Source organism: Pantherophis guttatus, chromosome 3 (genome assembly GCF_059756535.1).
Source record: "Pantherophis guttatus breed Tessera chromosome 3, ASM5975653v1, whole genome shotgun sequence".
In the NCBI taxonomy this organism is placed as follows: domain Eukaryota; kingdom Metazoa; phylum Chordata; class Lepidosauria; order Squamata; family Colubridae; genus Pantherophis; species Pantherophis guttatus.
The window spans coordinates 46,522,796-46,550,615 of record NC_142065.1 but is presented as its reverse complement, the minus strand read 5'-3'; the positions used below and the strand labels follow the sequence as shown (position 1 = coordinate 46,550,615).

Sequence of the window (27,820 nt, the reverse complement as noted above, 5' to 3'; positions counted from 1 at the left end):
AATAAATTTGCAGTTCTTTTTTCTGCCTCTTGCTGGTTTCCATAGATACAGATGAGAAGTGACAGGTTCTTGTCGTCTGCATTGACCCTGTTCCAACCTTTTGCTCCTGGACTTCCTTATTGGAGGATATGCTTATGCTGCTGTTTGTACTTCCTCTTATTCGACCCCTTTCCTAACAGGTTTTAGTGGTGAAACCTTTCATTAGATTCTAAAGGGGACATAATTGTACTTCCTTGATTTTGTTTATTTGCTGCAGTAACTTTACTAGTTTATCTGTCTTATTTGACATGAGAATGTTGGTATGTTCAGATAGTGAAAGGTAGGATTGTAATAATTTGATCCTGATATCTAAGTGGATATTTTGTAATGGAACACTAACATTAGGATGGTGCTTTTATTATTAATATTTTTTAAGATTTGTGTCAAAAGTCCATAATTCTATTTGCTATGTTCACCAAGATTGTTATTATATTGCCCTCTAAGAAGTTCGGGGAGAAGAATTGCAACCTTTCTCTCTATTTCCAAATTGAAAAAGGAATGGGAATGGTGCTGAAAGCATAATGAAATAAAAGAATCAAGTCATACCTTGCCATATTTCATGTCCGAACTGAAGAGAAAAGTTGTATGAGAAAACAGCACTGATGATGTTACTGTCAACACTAACAGTTTAGGTCATGAAATGTCTGCAAGAAAATAACCAAGCTCAGAGATCACCAAGGATCCCTCATTTTAATCCTGAGCTACAAATATTGTCCTTTAAAGTTGGGGTTATGATTCACAGTGGCTGCCAAGTAATTTCAAAGTGAGATCCATTTTTTTGGGGAACTCAGGATCGTAAACCACTTCTAACTGGACTAGACAACTGGGATTGTCCCTGACCTTAGAGGGAGGTAGAATCTGAGGTAGAAAAACAAGGGAATATCAGAGGGGTGGGGTTTTATGGTTTTTAGGTTGTGGATTTCTAATATTGTCAGCCACCCAGAATCACCTATGAGTTCCCAAGGGTTCTGCTGCTAGTCTCTTTGGCATTTAAGATTGAAAATGAAAACTTTTTTCTATTTCTGAATTGGAGAGTTCAAAGAACCTTTCTTTAAATCAAAAAGATTAACCAAATGGAATTTATTCCATTGATTTTCTTGGTTTACTTTGTGAATCATATGTATAATTATTTTCTTTTCCAAGAATTGATTGGTATAGTAGTTTCCAGAATATGTAATATCCCTCTGTAGAGGAGAGCAAAAATCAAGCTATGTGACTATCATGCCTAAATTCTTCAAGAAAATACAGTGTTTACGGAAGTGTTGTTTTCCTTCCTCTGCTTGGTCTCTAGGATAAAACCTTTAAGTAATGTTTTCACTATCTTTGGGCTTCTCATCTGTTTAGGTCACAGCCCTTTGTTTCTATGTTTTCCTGCCTCACCATATCTCTGTTATAGCTGGATTTATTTATGGTATCAAGCAGACTGCTTTGTTTGGTTTTGGGTTATACTTGCCACTGTGGCTTAGAAATGCAGTCTATGGTTTAACATGTTTTGGGAACCCAAATGCTGATTAAATATATCAATATGAAGCCAAAAAGTGCCTTATTTTGTTTTATTTAGCCATCTAGTTTATGATTTATTCATCAAACTATGATTAGGCAAATAATGATTTAGTATAATGTGTGGACCAATTCACGGTAATGGGAGAACAAAGTTTCTAGACTTTCACTAATTGTGTGGAAGACAAATTTTCAGCATATCTAATACGATTACAGCTGCTGAAAATGTCCTCTTCTATGTAATTATGCAGAAGCTGCCTCCTCTTCTAAATCTGGCCATCTCCATTAGCATGCACTTCATTTTTGTCAATATATTTAGTTCTTCTAACAAAATGGTATGATTGCTAATATAAGAATCTCATACAATGGAATTCATAGTGGTGACTTAATTTCAAGATATCAATTATAATCAAGTTCCTTAAAAATTATCTAAAATTTAAGAGAACAGCTTCAGCACTGAAAAGCATTACAAAGGATGCTGAGGAGTCGTTTTCTATATGATCTTGTCCAAGATCTTTTGGAATTCAATCATTTGGCTGAATAAGCTATTTTGGTTCTGTGTTGAAGATAAAGAACCAGCCTCAGAGTGTAGCTGTATTACAATGATTTCACAGCATGGAAATCAGTGGGTAAATAATAGATTCATTCTACAGGAGAAAGCTATGAGCAATTGCCTGAAAAGGGAGCCATATTTTTGGTTGGACTGGAGTTAGAAAATTAGTTTTTCTAAAAAGCAAAATTAATTTAAAAAATGTAAATAACTTCAGTGTGCAAGTCTTCTCAAGTTTAAAGAGTTTCATGCTAACTGAGAAATAATACTGCTTCCTTGTTATGCAATCTCTGTGCAAAAACAAAACCTAGAGATTTGTAAATAAGCAGCTTATTCTAAAAATGAATTTCCTTTGTGCCTAGACCACATAAGGGTTGCTTTGGACATCCTTCAAGGGAAACAGGGAGACCATGAGGTATAATATCTCCTCCACATCCTAGTTTGGATTCAAATTTCCATAGATGATACAACTTGTATTTCAGGCTGGCATTATTTGGCACTGGAGATGAGAGATTTAAATTTAATGCTCTCCATTGCTGGCTTCTGCAAACATATTTATTTCAATTTTTAAAAGATTCATAGCAATAAAGTTGCAGCTACTTTTTATGTTTTTTGATGTTTTGTGGCTGTAACATATACATCTGAAAAATTAGTCTTAAGGAACTAATTTTGGAAACCACGTTATCCTTGATAATGCTTGATAACGTGAAACACATTTTATGCTTTTTTGTGTTTGTTTTTGAACTTCACTATCATCAAATGGGTAATCTTTCAGAACTTAAAATAAAGCAGGATCAATCCTGGTTTGTGTTGGGATGGCATACTATCAGGAATTCCCAGGGTGATGGGCTACACTGGAAAAAATTAATAAACAGAAGGAGGCAGTGGCAAATCTTTAATAGCTGTTAATAAAATTACATAGACATATTTACAAAATGATCAATAGCTCACTTTAAATGAATCCTTTTTAGCATCAGAAATAAGAATTGGTAGATTTCAAGTTTAATTATCTTTGTATCAGATGTTCATGCAATATTCTACAATATCAAATATATTTTTTTTAAAAAAGGAATGGCTAGGCGCCATCTAAACTGAAGAGACTGCTATCAGTGTAAGAATCCAGCTTCAGACTGCACTGTAATGCAGGGGTCTCCAACCTTGGCAACTTTAAGAATTGTGGACTTCAATTCCCAGAATTCTGGGACTTGAAGTCCACAACCTTCGCTGGCTGAGGAATTCTGGGACTTGACATCCACAAGTCTTAAAGTTGCCAAGGTTGGAGACCCCTGCTCTAATGGCAAAGTGCATCTTAGCTTCCAGTTTTAATGCTAGATTATGTATCGATCAGTGTTGATAGTATTGAGTTAGGTGAAACAATATTTGATTAGGTTCAAACACTACACTGAATCATGGATTATAAAATATGACATGATAAACCAGAAGCAAACCAACTCTTGCTGGGCTGAGAAACATGCTTAACATACTCAGACCAGGTTAGAATTAAATACTGTCCTTTCCAATGACACTTAAATTTAATTCAAGTTAAATATGCTTATATGATTACTCTTTAATATCTATGTAATATATATTAAGTGTAATATCTTCCACTTTGACATATTAACATCTACAATTGCTGACAGTTTTTAGAAGGCCACATCAATGGCTTTGAAGCGCATATGTGGCTCTCCACCCTTAGTTTTTGCACCTCAGCACCAACTTTAAACTATTCTGTACATCATAACACAATATATGACTCAAACTAGTATATGGAAACTGTCTTTATTCCAAGTCAATTTTTGCTTGTCCCTTTGATGAATTGATAGTCCCCCTATCTGTCTTCTTAGAACTGACCCTTGACTTCGATGTATTTCTAGAAGAACAAGCTCCTCTTTCAATCTTCTTAGTCCTGTACATAAAAATAAGTTCCAGGGCATTCATTAACATAAGAACAAATTCATGGCAGGCTGCCAGAAGTCAGGAGGTGGTATTAGGGATGTGGAATTATATTAATAATAAATAGCATCTGCCTACAGTAATTGGAGACAAGCAAAGACCAATAGGAAAGCATTTTATTATAGCCCAATCCAATAGATCTGTGTCCTGGAATGGGAAGGCATAGAAAAAAAATATATGAGGAATATTAGCTGGTTCAATCTACACTTAAATTTCTGCTTGAAAGTTTAAGGTAAACATGTACAATAGGAGACATTCAGGACTCCATTCAACCACCTTAAAACCTTGGCTTACTCTTACGCTATTCTTAAATATCTAAACTTAAATCCATAAGGTTTTATCCTGGCTTCATACTTTGCGCCTTGTTCCTTCCCACTTTTAGGATTGCAAACTCTGATCTACTCATTAAAATCTCTGAGCCATATAGGTCCTGAAAAAAGTTCTACTCAACTGTCTTCTAGGTTGTGATAGCTCACAACACTTGAGCCAACCCTATCTGCAAAGGCTAAAGAACTGTATTTTCATGCATGTTTTTGCTTCTGAAAAGCAACCCTGAGAGAGAGGAGAACGAGAACTTTCCCCTTTTCACTTGGACTCCCTATTCTCATCGTGACTTTTGTGTTGTTTCACAAGCAGAAATGGTACAAAAAGAGACAGCATCTTTGGGAACAACAGAACACAGGCCTGTCATACAAGGGCCTGGGGCTTGCACTATGCAGAACATGGAGCCTGTCCCTGGCTGGCACTCTGAGCTGTTTTCAGCAGCTTTGGGGGAGAAGCATAGAGTGGGCAGTGTCTGGAACTACAGCTTCTGCATTATTCACGAGGGGAATCCACAGAGAGGGGAGGGAGGAGGACTAAACAAGAAGAGAGTGGAGCAGCGTGGCGGCGTGTGCCCTCCCATTTGCTGTGGCTTGGTGGGTTTGAGATAATGAGCCTCTATGTAAGCCACAGAGGAGGAGGGCTGGCCCGGGAAGGGTAATTCTGCAGCAGTTAGATGGCATCTATCTTTTGACCCTGGAAAAAGGTCTGCTTAGTTTTCTCAGCTGTGGAAGGCCAGAGGTCTTCTTCCTTGGAAACAGTGAGAGACAGTTTTGTGCACCCAACTGAGCAATTTGGATGTTTCCTGGATTTTTGCAGCCATGATCAAAACATCCCAGGCCTTGCATGAAGGACCTTCTAATTTCAGATAAAGGTGACTGAGAGATGATTGAACACCAGCCCTGGAAGGGGAGGGAGGGAGGGAGTTGGGAAAATTGTTTAAGTGTGAAGGGTGATAAAGGTAGGTCTGCTTGCTTATTTAATACTGACAGAGGGCTGGAATGGGCTGGAATAGTCATTATAAGCTGCTAAAGTAGAGTCATGCAAGTGTATAACTGTGTAGTCAAAACTCTCTATGCCATAAATCCTTTGTAAAATGATGGTGCAATATAGAGTCAAGCCCTCTGTTTCTGCCTAAGAAAACAACAGCTCTGGGCTCTTCTTTTGTAACAACAGATTTAGCATCGCAAAGAACTGGCAGATATTTTTTGTATCGTATCCCCATTTTACTTCCTGACTTCATTTGCAGGACATTGCATTCGACTTTGGCACTTCAAGCAGCACCAATCTATCTCCCTCAAGTCCTTGTCCTTATCCCCCGCCCCCATTGATTGAACGGTCTCACAGTCCGTGGTAAAGAGATGGGGATGAAAGACATTGGGCTTTTCTTGTCAGTTTATGAAAAACAAACAATTTTCAAATGAACATGTTCTTGGGATGTTTTGATTCTCAACTCATGATTAATACAGGATACTGTATTAATGATTAATAGAGGATATTGATTGAAGAGATTTGAATTTTGGAATAGAAATGTTGGAAGCTGTCTTCTCCATTTGTAGTAGAAAGGTTGAAATGATTAGCGAGTGATGGGGTTATTTGTTTTTTAAAAAGTCTCCAGTAATGGGTTTTTCTCTAAAAAAAGAAAACCAACCCTTTGGGTTCCAAATACTGTATCCTTCTTAAAATTCCTTATATAATCTATAGTTTTGCTTATGCAAACTTAATGTAGCCTTTCTTCTCTAGAGTCTTTGTACTCTGCTCATTTGTATTCACTAATTTTTAGAAATTGTTTACTTTTGATTGTATTTGTTTCCCCCTATTGTTATTAGCTGCTGTGAGCTTTTTAAAAGAAAACTGGGTCAACTCAAATGAACCAGTATTTCTAAATGCAGAGACATTTATTTCGAGTAAGAAGTTTCTAGGGTAGAACATTTTTTTTCCATTTCTGTAAAGGAATTGGTTCATAAAATGAATTAGTAATGTAATGAATGGAAAGGAGTCAAAGTATTTTATTCAGGGCATTGTCATTAAGAAATGAAGTTACATGACTTACTCTTTAAATTAAAAACAAATTACATTTGTATTAGTGAAGTAACACATTTATTGCTTGAAAACGGCATATTTGATCTTTATTTGTTTTAATAATCAAGTCTTTTAAATCAAGTTCTTTTACTGTTTTATAAATAAAAAGGTGAGATTTATATAGAACACGAAAAGAAATCAAAGAATTTTTTTATAAATAGTTGCATCAAAATTGTATGATTCAAAATATTTTTTAAAATCCACCTTATTCTGTGGGAGCAAGTAAATTTTAAGATATAAAGTAGCTGGGATGTCACGCCTCTCTTTATGTTCACATAAGCCAAATTACATGTGTTCAGAATCTGTACTGTTTCTTGGATGAACTATGAAGTTAGGCATAGCTTGGATCTGCTATAGTGTTAATGTAGGAATGTAAACAATAAATCACAATAGGGGTGCCCTATTTATTGCCATGTTTATATAAATAGAACATAATACATTGGGGTAGCTCAGAATTGTTTCTCCAAGCTTCTTTAAATTACTCTCCAGGTTAACCACTGTATTGCTGTTTTAGCATTTGATGGCATTAGTGATCATATCTATACTATAATATATTAAAAATGCTTGTATTATAATGCTGCATAGATTTGTTCAGTTGTTGAATTGTAATGTCTCCTATAAATATACACAGATAATTAAAAGCCAAAAATTGTCATTTTATTTAAACAGATGAGAACTTGGATATATGAAATTGTCAGATTATTTCAATACAAGCTTCAGATTTTTTATTTTAAAATTAAAAGAAACCGAGTCCAAGTCTTTACCTGCAAACTAAAAACCTCTGAAAATTCACTGTTTCATGGTTATGGTTGACATTTTAATTTCACTAGAAAAGAATAAAAGATAAGGGAAGAGGGTAATGTAAATGGCAACAGCTGATGTGATTTTATTTTAAGGACTGTGTTAAGAGTCAGAAAAAAAGTACTTTAAATTTCCCAGTTACCTGAGTGAGAACAAATTAATTTGCATGGTGGGAGATTATAAATAATTCAGTCCCACCAGGATTATACCATTTCAGAAAAAGAAGGGAGGGAAACTGTTTTCATGTCTTCTCCCACCAGTGCTCTGCGAGAAAAAATCTAGGGCATCAGTTGATATGTTAAATAATAATAATTCCTACTTAGTTTTTCACTAAGGAAAAGGAAAATAGGAATTTTGACATGAAAATTCAACAGCATCATCTCTCAATTGCTTTATGGAATGGTAAAATCCCACTAAATTAACTTTCAGATACATTTGCTGCAGAAACCACAAACTTCATTAAATTGCATGTATTAAAACATATTTCTGGGTACCAGTATTTTTGGTTAAAACATATTTTTGGACAGCAGTAGTTTTGAAGTACTTATTTTATATGATTAAAGTGGAAAAGAAGAAGCATGAGCTCTTATATTTCAGTAAAAAGGAGGGTAAAAACATGCTTGTTTCCTTGCCAGTTTCACAAATGAACCATTCATGCGTAAATGGAGCAAGAAAGGAAATGGGATTTTCGGAAGGTGTTAATAAGATGTACTGATTGTACCACTGGGATCAGAGGTGGTGTGTGTGCATTTCATAAATTAATAGGAAAAAAGCCTTGTGGTTAATTACAATTCCAGCAATTTATTGCTAGAGTCCTACCCTATTAGACACTGCAGGGTGCAGATAAAAGATCAGGTGCTAGTTTTAGGGCTAAGGGATCTGTAACCATTGGAGGGGACTTCCAGAGCCTCCTTAGAACACTTTTGTAGTTTAAGTTAGAAGGAATATTTCTTTCAACTTCTTTAAATTCGTTTTATCCATGAAATGTTCTTGCCTGTATTACTGCAACATGGTCTGCATAGGGCTGTCCTTGAAAAACATTTGGAAGCTTCAACTAATGCAAACTAGCTGCACTGTTAGTAAATGGTGTCAGATGTTCAACACATGTAACAGCATTATTGCATGAACTGCATTGGTTGCCTGTGTGCTTCTAAATGCAGTTCAATGTGTTGGTTGCCATCTTTAAAGTCCTTCATGGCTTGGGATTGGGTTACCTGAGGGACCATCTTCTCCCAGTGGTTTCTACCCATCCAATTTGGTCTGGGTGGTTGGGCATGCTATAGATCCTGTTATCCAAGGAATGTCAGCTGGTGGAAACTAGAAGACATACCTTCTCTGCCATAGTCCCTGCCCTCTGGAACGTTTCCCCATCATAATTAAGGATGAGTCAACTCTGTCAGCCTTTCATAAAGGCCTTGAAGAACTGGCTTTGTACCCAAGTCTGGGGCCCCAAGTCTGGGAAGGGCTCCATTTCTTGGCTATATTGACATCTATAATGACATTTTTCTCAACTGCCATATATATTAAATTTTATACTATATTGCAACTATTTTAAATTCTTTTATGATTGTTTGCCACACAGAGTCACTTCTTTGAGATGGGTGGCTATAAAAATTGACTGAATAAATGTATTGTTACTGTAGAATCATAGGCTTAATTAATAACATGACAACTTCTCAGTAAGGAAAAATGTCTAATGAGGAATGTTAGCATATGACAAATTGCATGTTCTGCATATTAGTTTCTTGCCTTCAGGCTTATAATGTAATTTACTACCCTTAATATTTATGAATGAGATCAAGTTCCATTCCAGTCTGTACAGCCAGTCAGGTATTATTGTATATTCATAAGCAAAGCAACAGTTGTTCCTAGTTTGGTCCCACCACATTTGGTAATACATAATCTCGGAAGCTGTAATAATACATGTTGCAGATAGGAATGCAGCGGAGGAAGAAGGCGAGCAATGCAAGTTGGAATGTTGAAAACAATGTTGAAAAACTGTGGCACAAGCTCTGTCCCATTTGTGTATCATGATGTGGAATGCAGGTATGAACAGGTGGATTTGTGCTGCAGCAATGCTGGTGATATTTTTTGTCATTTTGTTAAAAGCAGCAAGATCCTGTCAATATCCTTATTAATGAATCTGAGCAGATAAGAGAATCTGACATATCTCTAGAAAGGATATTTATTTTTCTTCTAGGCATGTGACTGGTTGATTGATCCTCTGTTGAAGTATACTAAACTCCATAGCAAGTAACAGCTTATTTTTCTTAAAGCTATTTTATTTTTACAGCGAAGTGTCATGATGTCTTAAGAATTCAGTACTAGATATCTAACTCATAATGGTGGGGTTTTTTTGATCTTCCCCCAACCTGAAATATACATTTATGAATTTGTGTGCATACATTTATTTATTAAATTTAAACAGGAAACGTTTATTTGTTTCATTAAGTTACCACACGCCTTGGATCTATGAGTTGCAAATATCCCTCAGAATGCATTCTTGAATTCATTATGGAGCATATTTTTCCTCCCAGGAGCAGGAAAATGGCTGTCTTCCAAATATTTGGACTATTACTGCTATCAACACCCGCCAGCTTGGCCATTGGCATGGAACTTATAGCAGCTTTGCTCTCTCCTAAAATATTTGAGCCTGGATACCTTTAAAATGGCGACTTTCATTAATTGTGAAAGTAATATGCTATCCTTTTAGAACTGTGAAGTGCAGAGGCAGTTCCTGTCTTCATTTTTTTCCTATTCTTGTCCCCCAGGGAATCCAGTATTTACTTTCTCTTTGTAAATGAAATCCCAAACTCTAATTTCCATGAAAATAGATGCATTAAGCTTGATTGAAGCTTGTGATAAATAAGATCTACCGGAAAGTGTGCATTGGGTTTAGAGACTTACTATTTCAACCCTCGTTGTCTAGTTTGGCTGTCTTTTGGACTGAATCTGAAACGCTAATGATATAGCATTTCTTTTCAACAAAGCAAGGAAGAAAAAAGTATCTTTTGTATGTGTGTGCATTTATTCATACATATGCTGTAAGATAAGCAATTGAATTTGAGGTAGGAAGATGCAGTCTGGTCTCTTTTAGTTAGCAATGATTACAGCAGTTAATGGATGAGACTAAACTTGTTACATTGCCTGGAAATGAGTTCTACCATGTTACTCTTTTTTTTACTGATGCAGCAGATTTTAAAGCAAATATGTTCAAGAATCTCAGATATGTCACTATTACACATTACACAGATTTTCTTTCTGGTATTTAGCTATTGTCTCCCAACCCTGCTAATTTACAGGTATATGGAGTTCTACTTTCTGAATTCTCAGTAATTGCCATGCCTGGCTATGGAATTCTGAGATCTGAAATTCACCCAAGCTAGAAGTGGCTAAGGCTGCAAAAGGAAAAAGGAATGTTAGTATAGAGGTGTCTCAAATATGCAAACATGTTAGCTTTTTTTAGTTTGGTACTATGCAAATACTGAAAGCAGTGGAGTTGAAATCTTGTTCAAGCAGATGGCATTGCAGTTCAGATAGTAGTGGGAAAAAAAAAAGATTGGAATCCTGTCTGATAATTCCTATATACACTGCCAGAAGCAAAATGGCACAATTTTTCATGAATAATTTTCATCACTTTCTTCACTAGGGAATTCCTGTGCATCAATGCAGGTTGTTATGGATACCAGAAAACTGCCTTGCTCCCCATGGATTGTAACAAAAGGCGGATGACTGTGTTGCCCTTAACAGAAGATTGTGATTGGGTTTTCTGTGTTATTTGGGGGGGGGGGATACACAAAGTATGATTTGATTTAGTGGCAATGAAAGTATTTCTCAAGACTAAATGGAAATATACGTTTCTATATAATAGTCTAACAAAAGAATTATTAAATTTCATGTAAACATTTTAAATATACTGGGATTTTAAGGCACTCTGTGTTTAGAGAAAGAAGGCTTCTTAGTAAATTGTGGTAATCGGGTAATAGTAGCAGATCCTCTGAATGATCAATTTGTAGGGTCTTGCAATAATCAGCATAATTGTACCAGTACTCAGAATTCACACATAGATGCATTGCCTGAATTAATTCAGATAATAGTTTTGTCTCTGACAAAAAGTTTCCAAAAGCAGATGGTTTCAGAGGAATAAAAAAATTGTATTTCTGATGAGCATTTCATATTTCAAATTGATTTAGAGCAGAGGTCTTCAAACTTGGCAGTTTTAAGACTTGTGGACTTCAACTCCCAGAATTCTCCAGCCAGATATACTATGCTGGCTGGAGAATTCTGGGAGTTGAAGTCCACAAGTCATAAAGCTGCCAAGTTTGAAGATCCCTGATTTAAAGGGTTGAATGAAAACAAATAGAGTCCAAAGGGACCCATTACTGGTAGAACTATAGTTTGGGTTGTCTCTTATTCTCTTGTTCTTAGTTTCACCTTGCAGGTGATTAATTAGCCCCTAATATACCTGACCAGAAATGTGTAATGGTAACATGATGTATTCGGTTTTATGTTATCTGTTTGCATTTGCCAGTTGACCAGATCTGAGGATCAGTTTCTCAGTGAAGCTTAATGTGCAGAGAGAAAAGTGATATACAGTAGGTAGATTCTCACCTTAGGTAACCTAACACTTCTCTCATGTGAAACAAGAACAAAAGGAAAGCCCTCTGATTCTTATTTAGCACAGTGTTGCTTACAGCAGTGACTGGCAATATCTATTCAAGATTTCAGATACTTTCCTGACTTTATTTGAAGCTGACAAGATCTATACATGCTATACTATACCACAGCACAATTGATGGCTAACATATGATTGTGATAGGTAGGAATGCAAGAAGCATTTCTCCGCTGGGATAAATAGATAGATCCGGTTATAAGCAAGATTAATATCAGTGCTTTGTTTATCAGTCATTCTTTACATACCCAGAAGGAGCATTTATGTACTGTCTTTGAAAGATGTTCCTTCTTCCTGTGGCAGATTCTGCTTTGGTACATTTATTAGATCTTTAGAGGATGACTTAAAGGGATGTAAATGGCTTTAAGCATGCATGACACAGTCAGTTTAAGGTGAAGGCAGGTCATAAAAGAATGCAGTATGCATGGGCTTTTAAAAATTTCTTACTGGATACTTGAAACCCTTACCTTCTTTGTTCCTTGCAATCATTGCTTTTTCCTCAATAGTTTGCTCAAAACCATTCTAGATTTATGGTACTCCCACTACTTTTTAGCTCTTGTGGGGCAGATTGAACAGCTTTAATCTTTCTTTCCTTCCACCTTCATTTTATGAATAACCCATGCTGACAACCACACCATGGTTGCATCTATAATATTCATTCCTCCTCCTATTTGCACTGATACCAGCATTATATTCGGTTCACATGTCTGTGGAGATTCTCAATCATCCAGGTCATGGCTGAACCAAAGGTGCTTTTCAAAAGACAAGTGTACTTTCTTAGTTTTTTCTTGAAAATGTTTCACTTCTCATCCAAGAAACCTCTTCAGTTCATCTATGGTTCATTCAGTTCACGTGTTATGAGTGTCTGTAGGTGGAATAGATAAAAGAACCATACATGTGAGTGAATCAAATGCTGAGCTCAGATGTCGAGTAAAGCCAGTGTTTCTCAACCTTGGTAGCTTGAAGATGGGTGGACTTCAACTCCCAGAATCCCCCAGCCAGCATTGCTGGCTGGGGGATTCTGGGAGTTGAAGTCCACCCATCTTCAAGCTACCAAGGTTGAGAAACACTGAGTTAAGCTGTTATACGATTTGTTTTGTATTGATTTAGCAGGTTGTTTGAACTAAGCCACATGTGAGTTATTCAACAAACCATGATTAAACAAAACACCGAGTGGCCTGAAAGCAGTCAGCATAATGTAGAACATGTGGGAGTTAAATCAGGGAGTCTTGGGTTTAAATTGTTGCTCAGGCAGATACTATAGTTAATTGGACACTGAAGGCTAGGGATTCTCTCTGCTGAGCTTTATCTTAAAAGGTTCTTTAAAAGTAAAAGGAATAAGATTAACCATAATAAATATAAAATAATAAAACATTCACATTTTCAGAAAAATTAGGAAAGATATGTACCTTTATAATGAAGAGAAGGGTACGTACCTCATTTCAGTGTTTCACAGGATATATTATCTTTGAAGAATATGAAAAAATTGGCTGCTTTCATCCAGAGGGCTAAAGAAGCCCTTATACAGTGAGTGAGATGGCCGATGGCATTTAGCCTTACAATTATTTTTTTTTTACAGTCTTATGAAATTAACAAATCTTTCCATTTATTCTGTACTGATTTTAACATTATTAACATCATCAATTTCTATATTGCTTTTTAAAATGCCTTTTTAATATCAGCTGAAATACAGACACATGGAAGCTGCACACGTCTTAAGACCATAAGAAGAACTGCACACTGTGGTGTTGTATAGAAGCACCACAGGAGGAGAGCAGAAATGCACCCACACAAACAGATGCAACGTGTGGGAACAGAACTGCATATACTCTTTGATTAGTCCCTGGGGAAGGAAGTGCACACATATGTCTGTTCTGATACATAATGTAACAAGGGTATGTTTCCAAAATGTGAACAGAATATAACCAACAATGGACCAGACTGGGCCAGGAACTGTGGAAAAAAGAATTCCAGAATCCTCCTAAGGCTACTCTGTAAGAGAGAAACTAGACAAAGGTTTGGAATGTTGACACCTCCTCTATTCTAAATCCCCTCCACTCCTCCTGGTCATATGATCCCAAGAGAAGTCTATGCAGCTCTGTCCTTCCCAGTGCACACATACTCAAAACACACAGACACACAACATGAGGGGAGAGTAGAAATACACGAAAATACAACATGTTATTTCTTTATGCTGAAGAGAACCTCTGTGGCCAGTGCTGCTAAAGGATGTAGGGGAAAAATCCAAAAACCAAAGCATGTGTACTCTAACTTGATTCTCCCTTGTTGCAAAAGCACCATCATTTCTTGCAATTATAGTACAATTCACTTTTAAATTATTGCTCCAGCACAATTCTTTAGGCATGAATTGACTAGTGGGTTTTCAAAAATGCAGCGTTCATTATTGACAAAGCAAATGTATGTCATCCTAATTCTCTAGCACCAACACTAGTTGTTTGTTGCTGTTGCTTGGATTTTTTTAGCATTATGGTTGGTTGCAAAGTCAGGCAGATGTTTAGACTGGATTTAGCATGTTTGCCATCTGTCAAGTCCTTCCCAGGAACCTGGGATATTGTTGTTTGATGGTGTTAAAGGGATCTTTGTAAGATGTAAGCTATTCCAAGTATAGCTGCCTTTTGCAATTGACTGATGGCGATTTTGTCAATGTCGACGGTGTTCAAGTGGTGCTCCAGATGTTTTGGAATTGCACCCAAGGCAACTGTTACCACTGGTACTATCCATGCTTTCTTTTGGCAAGTTATGATTGGTTGCATAGTCAATCAGATGCTTAGACTGTATTTCACATTTTTATCCACCTATTATTATCATTGCATTTGACCAAAAGAAATACAAGCCTGAATTTAAGACAATCTCTTTCTTCCAAAGGAAGAAAGGTTGGACAAGAGAAAAATATAAACTAAAAACCCCTGTAATCTGCTTAGTTTTGTTACTCTGCCTGCTAGAATTGTCAAAACAAAAACTCCAATCCTGGGAGTTTTATCTCATAAAAAATGTATTGGTGACCCACATCGATATGCTAAAACAAGACTTGACCTTTTCTAAGTTTAGAAGCTGAGATTGGACTTTCTCAGATCTTCAGAGAATACAAAGCTATTGGTTAGGAATGTCATATCTAGGCTACAAAGACCATCCAGACCATCACTAGATGGCAAGAAAAGAGATGCCCAGAACTTCTAATTCTTTGCTGTCATCTGGTGATAGTCCAGATTGTTGCAGCCCAGTTAGTTTATTCCTATTGTGGGCTAAACTAGGAAGTAGGGAAAAAAATCTTGCAAAAAGATAATGGCAAACAATTTTTGCATTGTTGCCAAGAAAACTACAGGGATATACCTACAAAATAACAGGTAGTTAAATCTGACTCAAAGGTCTTCTTTGATTTTTTTTAATGTGTCTGTGGGGGAGGGGGGCATTATCTAGAGACTGCACTCCTAAACAATGAGAGCCAGGACAAAAAGTTAATATTTAATGGAATGACTAAGGACTAAGTGGAACACGAATTGCTTGAAAAATAAAATAGAAAATTATTTTTGTACACACAGAGAGATAAAAGGACTACAGGAAAGAAATCTGCCCCCATCTCAAAATAAAAAAAAGTTATACATACTTTACTCTGTAATAGTCCCAGTTCCAATTCACTGATTATTTATGAGGGGAAAACTATTTTTCCTTTTATGAAGACGAGTCTTTAAAAATCAGCAGAGAAATTGATGAAATCAATAAAGTTGGAAGCCGTTTAGAGCAAATTACAGACTTTTTCAATGTCATGAGGCTTTTCTTCTTTACTTCTTTCTTCTTTTAAAAGGTCATATTTATCAAATTAGTCTTGGTGACAAGATTTCTTAGCTATCCCAGGTTTCCTAGGCAGATAATTTCCTCATATCTCAATCCTAACTCTTGGCTATAGCCTTATTTTACAAAATATATGTTCAGAGCACACATGTAAATTTGGGGCTGTGAAATAATTCACAGACTAAGATTGCAATTGTGTGTAGAAAATAAACCACACCATGGGTTCCAAGGTCAATTGTCTTCAAATGCATGTAGACAAAGATCAGAAAGGTAATCAAGCTAGGAGAGAAGTTTGAAGGTTTAAAATAACCCAGGCATCTGAAAATAGTCAAAGCAATGAAGTTTTTATGAATACACAGATTGTTCCTTGGCTTTTCAGTCTTGCCTTCCATTTTCTTGTTTGCAAATATTATTAGAATTTTATGCATATTTGAGAATGAGGGAGTCTTGCAAATATTTGGCTCAAACTTAAAACACTTGATACAAAACCTTAGCATTCACAAACTCCTCATTAGGAATTTATTTTAGCCAAAGTGAAACATGTTCAATCTTTATCAAAGTATGAAAATAGTATGCAAAAAGGAAAAATAACATCCCAGTTGAGTTTCCAATACTGTTTAAGAACTTCTAAAGAATTTCTCTCCCACTCTTTTATCCACCAGGGTGATGGGTCATTGTGTCCAAACAGCTGGAAATGATCACTTAATACATCTTAACAACTTCCAAAGGGGAAGCATTGTTGTTCTTAATACATGGTAGAGACACTTTAATAAATACAGTGAAATATTTTGAAAAGGCATGTTTTCAAAATACCACTTTTATTTTGAAGAAAACACTTCTGTGGCCCCATACGTAATATGTATTCTTGATCTGGATTTCTTGGTGAAAATACGTTCTAGATATTAACTGCTCAAAAAAGGGCCATTTTAAAAAAAGTCAGGGTCAAATAGACTCTCAGGTGATATGAATAGGTGAGAATAGGAGACATAAAAAGACAAAGCACCCACACTTAAATCTTTCCTTTGGAATGTTTGGGGTGATATGATAAAGGAAAGTCTGAAATATTTCAAGTGTAACAACAAACAAAGGAATTTGTAGCATATCATTGTTTCCTGTTTTTGCTGTACTAGAAACAGAACACTAAGTGGGCTGGTAGTTCATGCTGAATGCTTCCTACCAATGGCCTTCAGAAAGCATAGCTGAAAAGAACGTAAATATTTAGCAAATAGGCTACAAGATGTATGTTTCATCAGTCCCCAATCTGATATTAAGTACGAACCAATAAATAGGGTGATATATTAAAGGCATAGCACAGATTTAGAATGGAGCATTATCAGTTTAAAAAACTCTAAAAATATAAAAATGCATACAGTATTATAATGCTACTACTATAAGGCTAGCCAAAAAAAATTCAAAACTTTTCATTGAATTCAGTGATAAAGAAGGGGAAAAATGGTCATTATAGAAAAGAGTTTGTACGCATTTTCTACTGAGCCATAATGTTTTATGCCTTTGGTTTAGTATGATGACTAAATCCTTCTTTATGTTCTACAAATCATTGCTTATGACTTAGTGTTATTTACAAATCACACCACTTTGACTTGTTCAACAAACCATGTTTAAAATAAAGCATAAAGTACTGAAAATGGGCTCCAGTATGAGTCTGAAAGCTCAGAAAACTAAACTTCTGGTCCTGGTGACTGACCCAGATTGGATCCCATAATATCCTGAGACACATATATTCACCTTCATTTGAAAATAAAGCATAGTTTAGCATGATCTGCAGTCCAAGCTAAAGTGATGTATATAGCTGTTCCCACAAGAATCCAATTAGTAGCATTGGAATAAGAATATTTGACTAGATATGCCTTTCATCTATTTTATAAATCATTGTATTCTGAAAAGAAATAAAATTGTATCACTTTATAATTGGAAATAATAGCTCTTCAAGGACCAATGTCTCTTTTCCATAGTTGTTTCAAATATATTAATTAAGATGAGAACTACAATATTTTGGAAAGTTAATGTTTAAGTAGGTTTGTCATTCAAAAGAAAACTGTTTCCATGTTGGCACGGAAATAAAGGTCAAATCTCACCTCCCTCCCATCTTCCTCAAGTGTGTCACTTGGAAGCTTTCATTTCTGGGCACATTTACAGAAAACCTTGGCATGCTAGAGAACATGCTGTTAGTAACAGGCAGGAACTGTGTGCAGAGAAGAGAGTGAGTCCCTCAATGGCCTTTCAATCTATAGTTACCTCAAGTGTTTAGAGAGGAGAAAACCACAAAATGAAGAAATCCAAAAGGCATGTCTACAATATCTCTTCAGTAACAAACCAATCAGGGTCTTTGGCAATAATCACATTCATTTGCCACCCATATATTGAGGAAATTGGGACACTCATGATAAATTAACATCCTTGTATCACCACATATGGTAGAAGCTTCAGAGCTGAAGAAGCTTCAAAGAAAAACCAGAAAGTCCGGTTGCCTCTTGAAAAGGCACCTATGGGACAACCATGACCGGGATGACTGAGAATCTCCATAGACATGTGATAGAAAGCTAATGGCACTGGATCTTGTAACAACTCATTTTGTTCTGACAAGTAGGAAAGTTCACTCCAATATATGCTAAAGCAGGGGTGTCAAACATGCGTTGTCACGTTGTCGTCATGTGATGTATCGTGACTGTTTCCCCTTTGCTAAAATGGAAGTGGGCATAGCCAGTGTGTGGCTACGGGCCGCGAGTTTGACACCCCTGTGCTAAGGTAAATATTGTGAAATAAATCAAAAGTAGAAGTCCAGTGCTGTTTATTAACAGTAGCTTTGGAGGAAGCAAAAATCAAGCAAGATAGAAACCCACTGAAATTATATGGCGATTGTTTTTTGTCCCAGATTGCTATTCTTTAAATATTTAATTATATTACTTTTACAATTTCAGTTTCAATTTTTAAAACTTCCTTCAATACACTGCATGTGACTTAAGGACAAATTGTATGCTATATTTATGCTATTTTAAAAAAATAAATAAGACCCACAGAATGGGGAAAGATTGGAATCTTCATCTATATGTGGGGTAACAGTGAAACCCCACCCCACCCCAATACTAGAAAGAAATAGTAGCTCAATAGAGAGCGAAAAGTGTAATTTGCTTTCCCATATGTTCTAATCTTAAATAGAGCTGCTATATCTTTCAATTTAAAAAAAATCACTATGTCTGTGAATTTTGGATACCTCCTAGGTTTTCTCTAATTTTCCTTCTATATATACTTGCTTGAATATTTAAGCCATCTAGGGGAACCCACCTTATACCTTTTTAGTAGGCCTGGGGCTATAAAGAAGAAAATCTTCTCAGGGATACCATCCTTAAAGCAGCTACTCCTAATTGCTACCTTTGAATCCTTTGTCATGAAGAAGACTGTTAAAATCTTTGTTGAAAAGAAATGGCCTCTTCCTACTTGACACTAACTAGTTTTTCCTTTGCCATTGATTTTGCCGCCTGCCTCACTGTCACGTAGGAATCCAAATTAAAGTACCCATGACAAATGGCTGTCTAGCCTCTCCTTGAACTCATCTAGTAGAGAGCCTACCACCTCACTGATAATTGGATCTAATGTCAATTGCTGCTAAGAAATGGTTTCCTAACATTCATTTGGAATCTGTCTGGTTGGGTTGGAATGAGCCATAATGTGATTTGCTTATTATTGGCTTAGTGTGGTGTATGAATTGAGTTATTATGGTGCAGTCAACAAAGTCTGGTTAAAACCATGGCTTAGTATGGTGTATACCATAAACCCAATCAGTGATTACGTAACTCTTGAGTTTTTATTGTGGTCTTTAATACAGTGTTGTGGTATGAAGGACAGGTAGTCCTTGACTTACAATCATTTGTTTAGTGACTGTTTAACGTTACAACAGCACTAAAAACGTGATTTAGGATTATTTTTCACACTTAATGCCTCTTACAGCATCCCCATGGTCACATGATCAAAATTCGGATGCTTGGCAACTGGCATGCATTTATGACAGTTGCAGTGTCCTGGGGTCAAGTGATCACCTTTTGCAACTTTCTGACAAGCAAAGTCAATGGGGAGGCCAGATTCACTTAACAATTGTGTCACTAATTTAACAACTGCAATGATTCACTTAACAACTATGGCAAAAAAAGGTCATAAATGGGGCAAAAATCACTTAACAACTATCTTGCTTGCCAACATAAATTTTGGGCTCAGTCGTGAAATGAGAACTACATGTAGTCTTGTTGAGATTGCTGTATAGGAAATTTCATTCCCCTTTTCAAAACATTTCTGGGTCTCTGCAGTTCACAATTCAATAGTGTTTCCTAGTCTGTGGTTCATGTGCTGTTGAGATATTTATTCTTTCCTTTGGTTATTATTCCTTAAAAATGTGAAATTGTGTTTTTTTAAAGATTTTTTCCCCTTTTCCTTTTTAATTTTTTTCCCCTCTAAACAAATGTTTGAATACTTCCTTCTGGACTGTGTGTGACTGAGTTTTGGCTACCACACTGAGAAAATTATTCAGTGACTCATTTATCTTTTGTTTTCAGCTGCTACCACCTCCGTCTATTCAACCAGATTGTTTTTGTTACTGTCGTTGCATTTTTCCACATCTCAGCATTTCTCCCAAATATTGGTTATCATGATAAGCCCAGGAACAGCCTTGCTACACATCTTCTTTTAGCCAAGAGGATACAGGTCAAGATTTAAATGGCTGAATCTAAGGTTAATTATGAAAATTCCTGGTTTTTGACTCACCTTTTTGAAAATGGCATGTAAAGCTTGCTAGAGACTCACATTGGTATGCAAAGTAAGAAAGGAAATGTTGTTCCTTGGTTTTCTTAACCTTTTCATGTCCATTATCAAATTTTATGTACTGAGAATGATGGGCCAGAGATTCATTCAGAAAACTCCCTGCATGTATACAATATGGCAAAGTACATTCTTTTAACACAGCACTCTTTTGATCAAACTGGAGAAGCAAACAACATTTCTATGTTCTTCATTAAACAAATGCCAAATGCTTATACTAATTAATAATAATTATGCTTGATTGGATGGATTTCAAAATCAGATGCGATAGTGGGCTGAAAACAGTTTCTTTGTTTCCAGGAGGCAAATAAATAACCAGAAAAGATGCAACTGCCCAAAGTCAGATAAGGACTGTGCATTTAAAAACAACAACAACAACAACAACCTGTTCTTTGGCCATGAGGAAGAATGGTTGCTTTCTGATTCTGAATAAAGAATGTTATTAGGAGGCTGGCAACGTAATCTTGTCTCCCATAACAAAGAACTGTGACCCAGAAACTGTCCAAGCTACTATCCAAGTACCTTGTTGGTGGCATCAGGAGGACAGAACGGCAGACGAGACATTTATATCTTTCTCTATCCCTCTCTTTCTTTTCCAAACATTTCTCTTCCAAAGGATAGTGAGGAAAATTACATTGTAGATTTTGCTTTCCAACATTTCTGGCATTTTAGAGAAATGTCATAGATTCAAATGAGAATCTGAATCTATATTTGTCTTACAGTCTCTGGCTACAGAACTATAGAATTATAAGAACTATTTCTTATAATTACAACAGGTGTGTACAAAATATTTCAAAGTGGCAAGAGCAGTTTTCAGTTCAAAAAGTATGGCTCCAACCTCATAAATCAATTAGGAGGCTTTTCTAACTACTGTATTTTTGGAAATGTTTTAAGCTTGAGCATCTTTGTAAATTTGGCTGTTTACATAATCTGTTTGTGTCATTTGAAAGCTGCATCAAAGCACACTTATTTCTAAACCAGTGTTCCATAAATAAGCAGTTGATGCTTAGTAAAACCCAGTTGTACTGTTCAGTTAAGAAGATATTTTAAGCAGTGGTTAGGGAAAAGAAGTACAATCATAGAATGAGATTGTTTGAATAATTCATGATTGACCCAAAGGTTCTTTTTTCTCAAGAGGCAACTGGACTTTCTTCTTGTCTCTTGAAAAAAGCACTTTTGAGACAGCCCTGATCTGGAGGACTGAGAATCTCCATAGACAAATTCATGATTGATTTAAATGAAAAGATTCCTGGAGTACCACTGGAGGAGGACAAAGAATGAATCCAACTGGGTACAAGTGAAAGCCTTTATTAGGGCTTATCTTGTGGTTAAAAGAATAGAAACAAGCTTCCTCCTCTGCTCTTATATCTTTGGAGGGTTAGCAGCCCTGTTTTGAGTAATCCAGTATCTTGTTGTTATAGGAGATCCTCCAAGACAGCTGTGAGGACTATTCTAGGTATCAATCAGATAAAGCTGCTCTAAGTTAGACTTTGGTTGGGCAAGTACAATGGAAATGGCATAGACACAATGTTGCTCAGTTATCTGGGAAGAGGTTAGACCTCAGGAAGTTGTCAGGGTCAACTTCTCACAGGTACTGTGAGGACTGTTACCTATGCTCAGGATCATGTGCCCCCCCCCCCCCGGGCTGGTAAAGGCTTCTTGGAAGGTGACATGGGGTGGGTCTAAGTAGTGATTAAGGCCACATTACTTTAATGTGGGATGTCTCAGGACTAGCAGTGAAATCCTACCGGTTCGCACCAGTTCAGGCGAACCAATAGTGATAAAAACTATCAGTTCGGGCAAACCGGTAGTAAAAAAAAACCCTACCGGTTCCTTCGAACTGGTATTTCCGATGATCAGCTGTGCCGTGCGATTTAAAATCGCTAGAAAGCAGAAAATCCTGCTTTCTAGTGAATCTAAATTGCGCAGCATAGCTGTTCCCCCCTCCCACTGTTATACTTACCTTCTGAAGCCTCCATTTTCCATGCATTTGGTCCATACTGTGCACGTGAGCGTGCTCAGCGTGTGTTTTGTGTGCACTGAGCATGCGCGTGCAGCACGTGTTTGGCGTGCACCATGCGTGCACGCAGCATGCATTTGATGTGCACATGCAGCATGCATTTGGTGTGCACATGCAGCATGCATTTGGTGTGCACCATGCATGTGTGTGCATGCAACATGTGTTTGGTGTGCACCATGCATGTGTGTGCATGCAACTTGCGTTTGGTGCGCATCATGCATGCATGTGCATGCAGCACACATTTGGCATGCACTGTGCATGCACACATACAGCACACGCTTGGCGCGCAGCACGCATGCACAGCCAGCGAACCAGTAGCAAATCAGTTCAGATTTTACCACTGCTCAGGACATAGTTCTCCTGCCATTCCCATTTAACATCTGCATGAAATTACACTTCCTCTACTAATGATAGATTGAAATTCTGGTCACATCAGAGAATAATGTTAAAATGGAATTGGGCAAATATCTCATTTTTCTCACATAAAGTAGATATCTATTCTCTTCATCTACACTGAATATCTAAAGAATTTAGTACATCAAAATATGGGGGTTCAAAAGTGTCTGAAGGTTAAGGAAAGCAATATGCAATATTAAAAATGTAATAGTTAAATCTCTAGAGTCTTCCATGCATTCATTTTAAAAGGGTTTGTTCTAAAGTTGAGCGGATTTATGAGCAGGCCATTAATTTTTTTTCTTGATTTATTCTCTCTTGTTCTATAGGCTATTCAGTATTAAATCAGGACTAAGACAGAAGCATTTAAATCAGTATCCAGAACTATAGTATTCAGGTAAGATGTTCACTATATATGCTGTGCATGAGGTTGTGAACGGGTAGCAATAAAATCAGACTAAATGCCAATAAGATGGAGTAGCTGTTTGTCTGAAATTTCATTCATTATCATGATCCTGTTGATAACTTTGGAAGGGGGTTCTGCAATTTGAAAGGTTCTCCTGGACTTGTAAGTCTTCCTGGATCACCAGGTGGAGCCCATGTCCAGAGGAATCACAGTATCCTAGCAACAGTGATTCATCCTTTTGTTACCACATGGTTCAACTATTATATTATGGTCTCTATGTGAGATCCTCTGAAAATAAGGAACAATTTTATAAAATATAAATATGTTCTGAAAAGCTTTTAAAATGGTGCAGTTTTGAGACTGATTTTGAATGCTGTTATGAGTTTATATGATGACCACAGTCCTATCTAAGTTTGCTACTTATACCTTGATTACCTGAAACTGAAAAAGAGAAGGAAGAGGATCTCATGCTATTTAATAGGCAATTCTGTATGGCCAGATGTATGCCTGTTTTTAAACCTAAGCTTCATATTAGGAGGATGACAGGGGCAGGGATGGGTATTTGAATTCAACTGAGTTATATTCTGAAGCTTATCATTAAATTAATTTCCTGACCCTTGCTGTAGTGAAGCATGTTATTGCCAGTATGATATTAATGCCCCCGCCTTTCTAGTGAGATAGCTCTCTTGTTTACCTATGCTGAATCATGGAGCAGCAGAAGCTACCGTAGGAGGAAACATGGTTGAAATACTGCATTTTCCATCTACTTGACTGTTGCTCAGTTTGATTTCCTAAATTGTTACTTTGTCTATGTATCAAAGAAAAAAAGCATACATACATACATGCATACATACATACATATATATTCACTCAGCCAGGTATAGTTGTCATGATGTTCTTTTGATATAAGTTACGCAAAGTGAAAAAAGAGAAAAAGATAATAATCCAAAAGTTACCTCACAAGGATAGAAAAAAGGAAAGAAATCCAATTCTAGTTTACACTGATATCATTTACTAATCTTCTCTATACTTTTGTGCACATGCAAACCATCCTTGCTTATCCATGTACCACTTCTTACATTCTCTTTTATTCTTTATACTTCTCACCTCTCTCATTTTAAATAATTCATCAATTCAGCCTAGCTATAATCTTCTTAACTTCTTGAACCATTTATTCTCCAGCTCTATATTTGGTAAATGATTTGAGTTTCATTAATCCTTTCTGTATGATTAATTACCTCCAGGGTGTTTTTTCAGTATTTACCCACTTTTATATGCAGTCTGCATTCATTTAGCATGTATTCCATTCTTGACTTTATTTTATGACTCTATTTTATCATACCCTTCTGAACTCCATCCCCATTATATTTGATTTACTTTCCTTTCTATATAATAGATATAGAGAAGTATGCTGCAATACCTAGTCATTTTTTCTCTCTTTGAGAAATATTAATTCATCTTTTTTGTGGTGATACCAACCAATAATCAGGCTCTTTTGAAAGCACCCACACCAAACATTTCTGCCAAAAAACCCTGCAAGTTTTGACAGATGGCTGCGCTAACTAGTCTAGCTGTCTTCCAAAATGCATCTCCTCTCCCAGCCCATATTTAGAAGAGAGACTCATGGAAGGTTGTCTGCTGATTTTTGTAATTTTGGGAACAGAAAGGAAACAAAGTTGAGACAAAGCATCAACAATCCCTGTCCTTAGCATGCCCAGTAAATAAATAAATCAATAACTGTAAATAAAAACAGTACCATTTGCCAGCATTGTGCCAGTAATAGAATCCTAGAGCAGCAAATTTCATATTACAGATAGTCCTCGACTTCTGACCATAATCAAGACCAGAATTTCTGTTGCTAAGCAGGGCAGTTGTTATGTGAGTCACTCCTGATGTTACAACCTTTTTAACCATGTTTGTTAAGTGATTCACTGCAATTGCTAAACTGAATCATGTGATTATTAAGCAAATCCAATTTCTGCCATTTACTTTGTTGGAAGCCTACTGAAAAGATCACCAGTGGTAATCACATGATCCCAGGACACTCTAGCCATTGTAAATATATGCCAGTTGCCAAGTGCCCAAATATTGATCACATTACTATTGGGATACTTTGACAGTTGTAAATGCGAGGACAATTGCAAGGGACTTTTTTTAGAGGTTAAGTTTCAACCTCAAACAGTCACTGAACAAGTGGTTGTAAGTTGAGAACTACCTGTAATATCATTTTCTCAAAGATTGGGGTATAGCACTTTAATATGATTAAAAATAAAAGCCTAACATTAGCATCACTAAGCAATCACAATTCAGGCCTAGAGTGTGAATACGACTCCGGTACATTTAGTTTGGAGGCGGAAAAAAGATTCTACTCAATTAAATGTGAGAAATACTTTCATTACCTTGATTCAGAAAGTATTAGCCAAGTTCACTACATTTGTAATAAGCACTTTTACTAGAGGCCCATTACAGTCTGTTATATCTGAAAGTAATTGGTGCAAATTATTTGAATAATTAATGTCCCCGTATCACAATTTTGATATACACTTCAGTTAGGCAAAGATGTCTCCAAGTCCTTCTAGTCCTTGAAAACTGTAAAATAAAAAAGTCTATAAAATGATATAAGATCCCAGTCAAAATGAACTGAAATCAGTGTGTCACCATACTGCAAGGGAAAAAAAGGAGTAGTAAAAGTTATCTACAATTATAATAAACATGTTCAAAGTTAAAGAAATAGCAAGTAATTTTTTTCTTTTACTCTGTAACAAAAACAGGATGTGTTGACCATATTATCATGATCAGGAAGGCTGGATGTCCCAAGTATTTAATTCTAGCTACATATATGTAAACTTAGTAAAGGATTTTATTAGCAAAATTCCAGCAACCATATATATAAATTTTGTTAAATATATATCAAGAAAAGTAATGAAAATGGCATATTAAAGATAGACACACACACACACACACACACACACACACACACCACTTACCGGTACAACAATAAATCTTATGTCATAAGGCATTTGAAGCTGATTTTTTTCTCTATAACAAAATGTTTAATTTCCTAATAATTATATATAATTAATGCTATAGTGGATTGAATTTGCCATTTTTGCTTTGCAAGCTGAGAGAAGGCAAAAACATATATCTCTGGGGGTGTTTCTGTTAGATGGTTTGCTTCCATATTCATTGTCTCTTTCACATAAACTATAATTTATTGGCTCAATACATACAATTAAACTATAAATCAGGGTGGCCAGGAGAATAGATCAAATTAAGCCAAAACCTAATAAATTGCTTTAAGACTTAGTGTGTTGGACAAATGCAGTCCTTAATACTCATAGGATACCCATCCAATTCATTTTTCTTCAGTGTCAGTGCTTTGTGTTGATCTGGCTAGGACGCACAGTTTGAATGCAGTTGAAAATAATCATGAGGTTTTTTTTTAATTTTAGCAGTACAGTTTATGTATTTTCTAGCATTGTTGTTTTTCAACCTTTTATTAGAGTCTGTCCTCAGCCATCACTTGGTATCCTTGGCTGCAGGGTTTGTTGCAGTCCAACGGCTACAGTGCTCCTGAGATGCTGAATTAGTTCACAGATTTTCAAGTCTGGCTGATCTTTCTCCTCTTCCCTTCTTCCCCCCACCCTGACACTGATGTTGCTTTGTCTGCATATGTTAGCAACAGATTCATGTGTTCAGCACCCCCAAGAGATGTTTGGATGGATGACTAACGATGAAAGTATGAAAAATACCTAAATTTCAGATTTGAGAGGAAGGGCCATTATATCAATTCTGAAATCCTTATTAAAATGCAGCTGGTAATGAGTCAGAATTTAAATAAGTATTATCAAAGGATGGATATGGATTTGTTTTGTTTTCAACTAACTTCAAACATATACATTACCTTCCATCTCTAATATCCTGCTGAATCTTTCCTTCTACAAAACTCTGAAATCATAAAGATTCTGTTCAGTAGACAATCTGACAAATGTAATTTGCAGACTCTTGGATATCAGCTCTTTTGCTTGGAGAAAGTTGGAATTTTTAAAAATACCCTGCTATTGGAGGATGGACAAGTAGGGATGTCTTATGGGAACATTTCTCTGTCATCAAAGGACTTCTGCATGAATTAAACAATTCCTATTCCTAGAAATAGGAGACTGAGTTCTAGTCCCACTTTAGGCATGAAAGCTGGATGGGTGGTTTTGGATTAATCACTCTCTCACACCCAATTCAGCTCACAGGGTTGTTGTGGGAAAAACAAGAGGAGGAAGGAATACTATGTATGTTGGTTGCCTTGAGTTATTTAATAATAATAATTTTAAAAAGTGGAATAATTTTTAAAAAGATCTGTTGTATCCTGGAAACTGGGGGAAAAGAAATGAAGTCTGTAAGGATATTGAAGACATTACAATTATAACTTGTCTAGAATTTAAAAAACAATAA

The 27,820-nt window shown here is 36.3% G+C and overlaps 1 protein-coding gene and 1 long non-coding RNA gene across 26 annotated transcripts in view; one reads left to right on the top strand and one right to left on the bottom strand.

Annotated features, from left to right (window-relative positions):
* NFASC (neurofascin) overlaps window positions 1-27,820 on the top strand; it is a 168,523-nt gene that overhangs the window by 30,847 nt on the left and 109,856 nt on the right. For 20 of the 25 annotated variants that reach the window (XM_087889457.1, XM_087889450.1, XM_087889461.1 and 17 more), the window contains exon 2: window positions 23,298-23,365. The exons of 2 other annotated variants lie outside the window; for them this stretch is intronic. The gene's annotated coding sequence lies outside the window, so the exon portion shown is untranslated. Of the gene's footprint in view, window positions 1-5,138; window positions 5,238-20,293; window positions 20,469-23,297; window positions 23,366-27,820 lie in introns of those variants that run through there. 3 more of the 25 variants (XM_087889446.1, XM_060689756.2, XM_060689755.2) reach the window with 2 other exon arrangements.
* On the bottom strand, window positions 9,511-13,641 carry LOC132711194 (uncharacterized). The gene is made up of 2 exons (XR_009622026.2): window positions 13,355-13,641; window positions 9,511-12,783 (listed from the first exon to the last, which is right to left on the bottom strand). It is a non-coding gene; the product is annotated as an uncharacterized LOC132711194 (long non-coding RNA).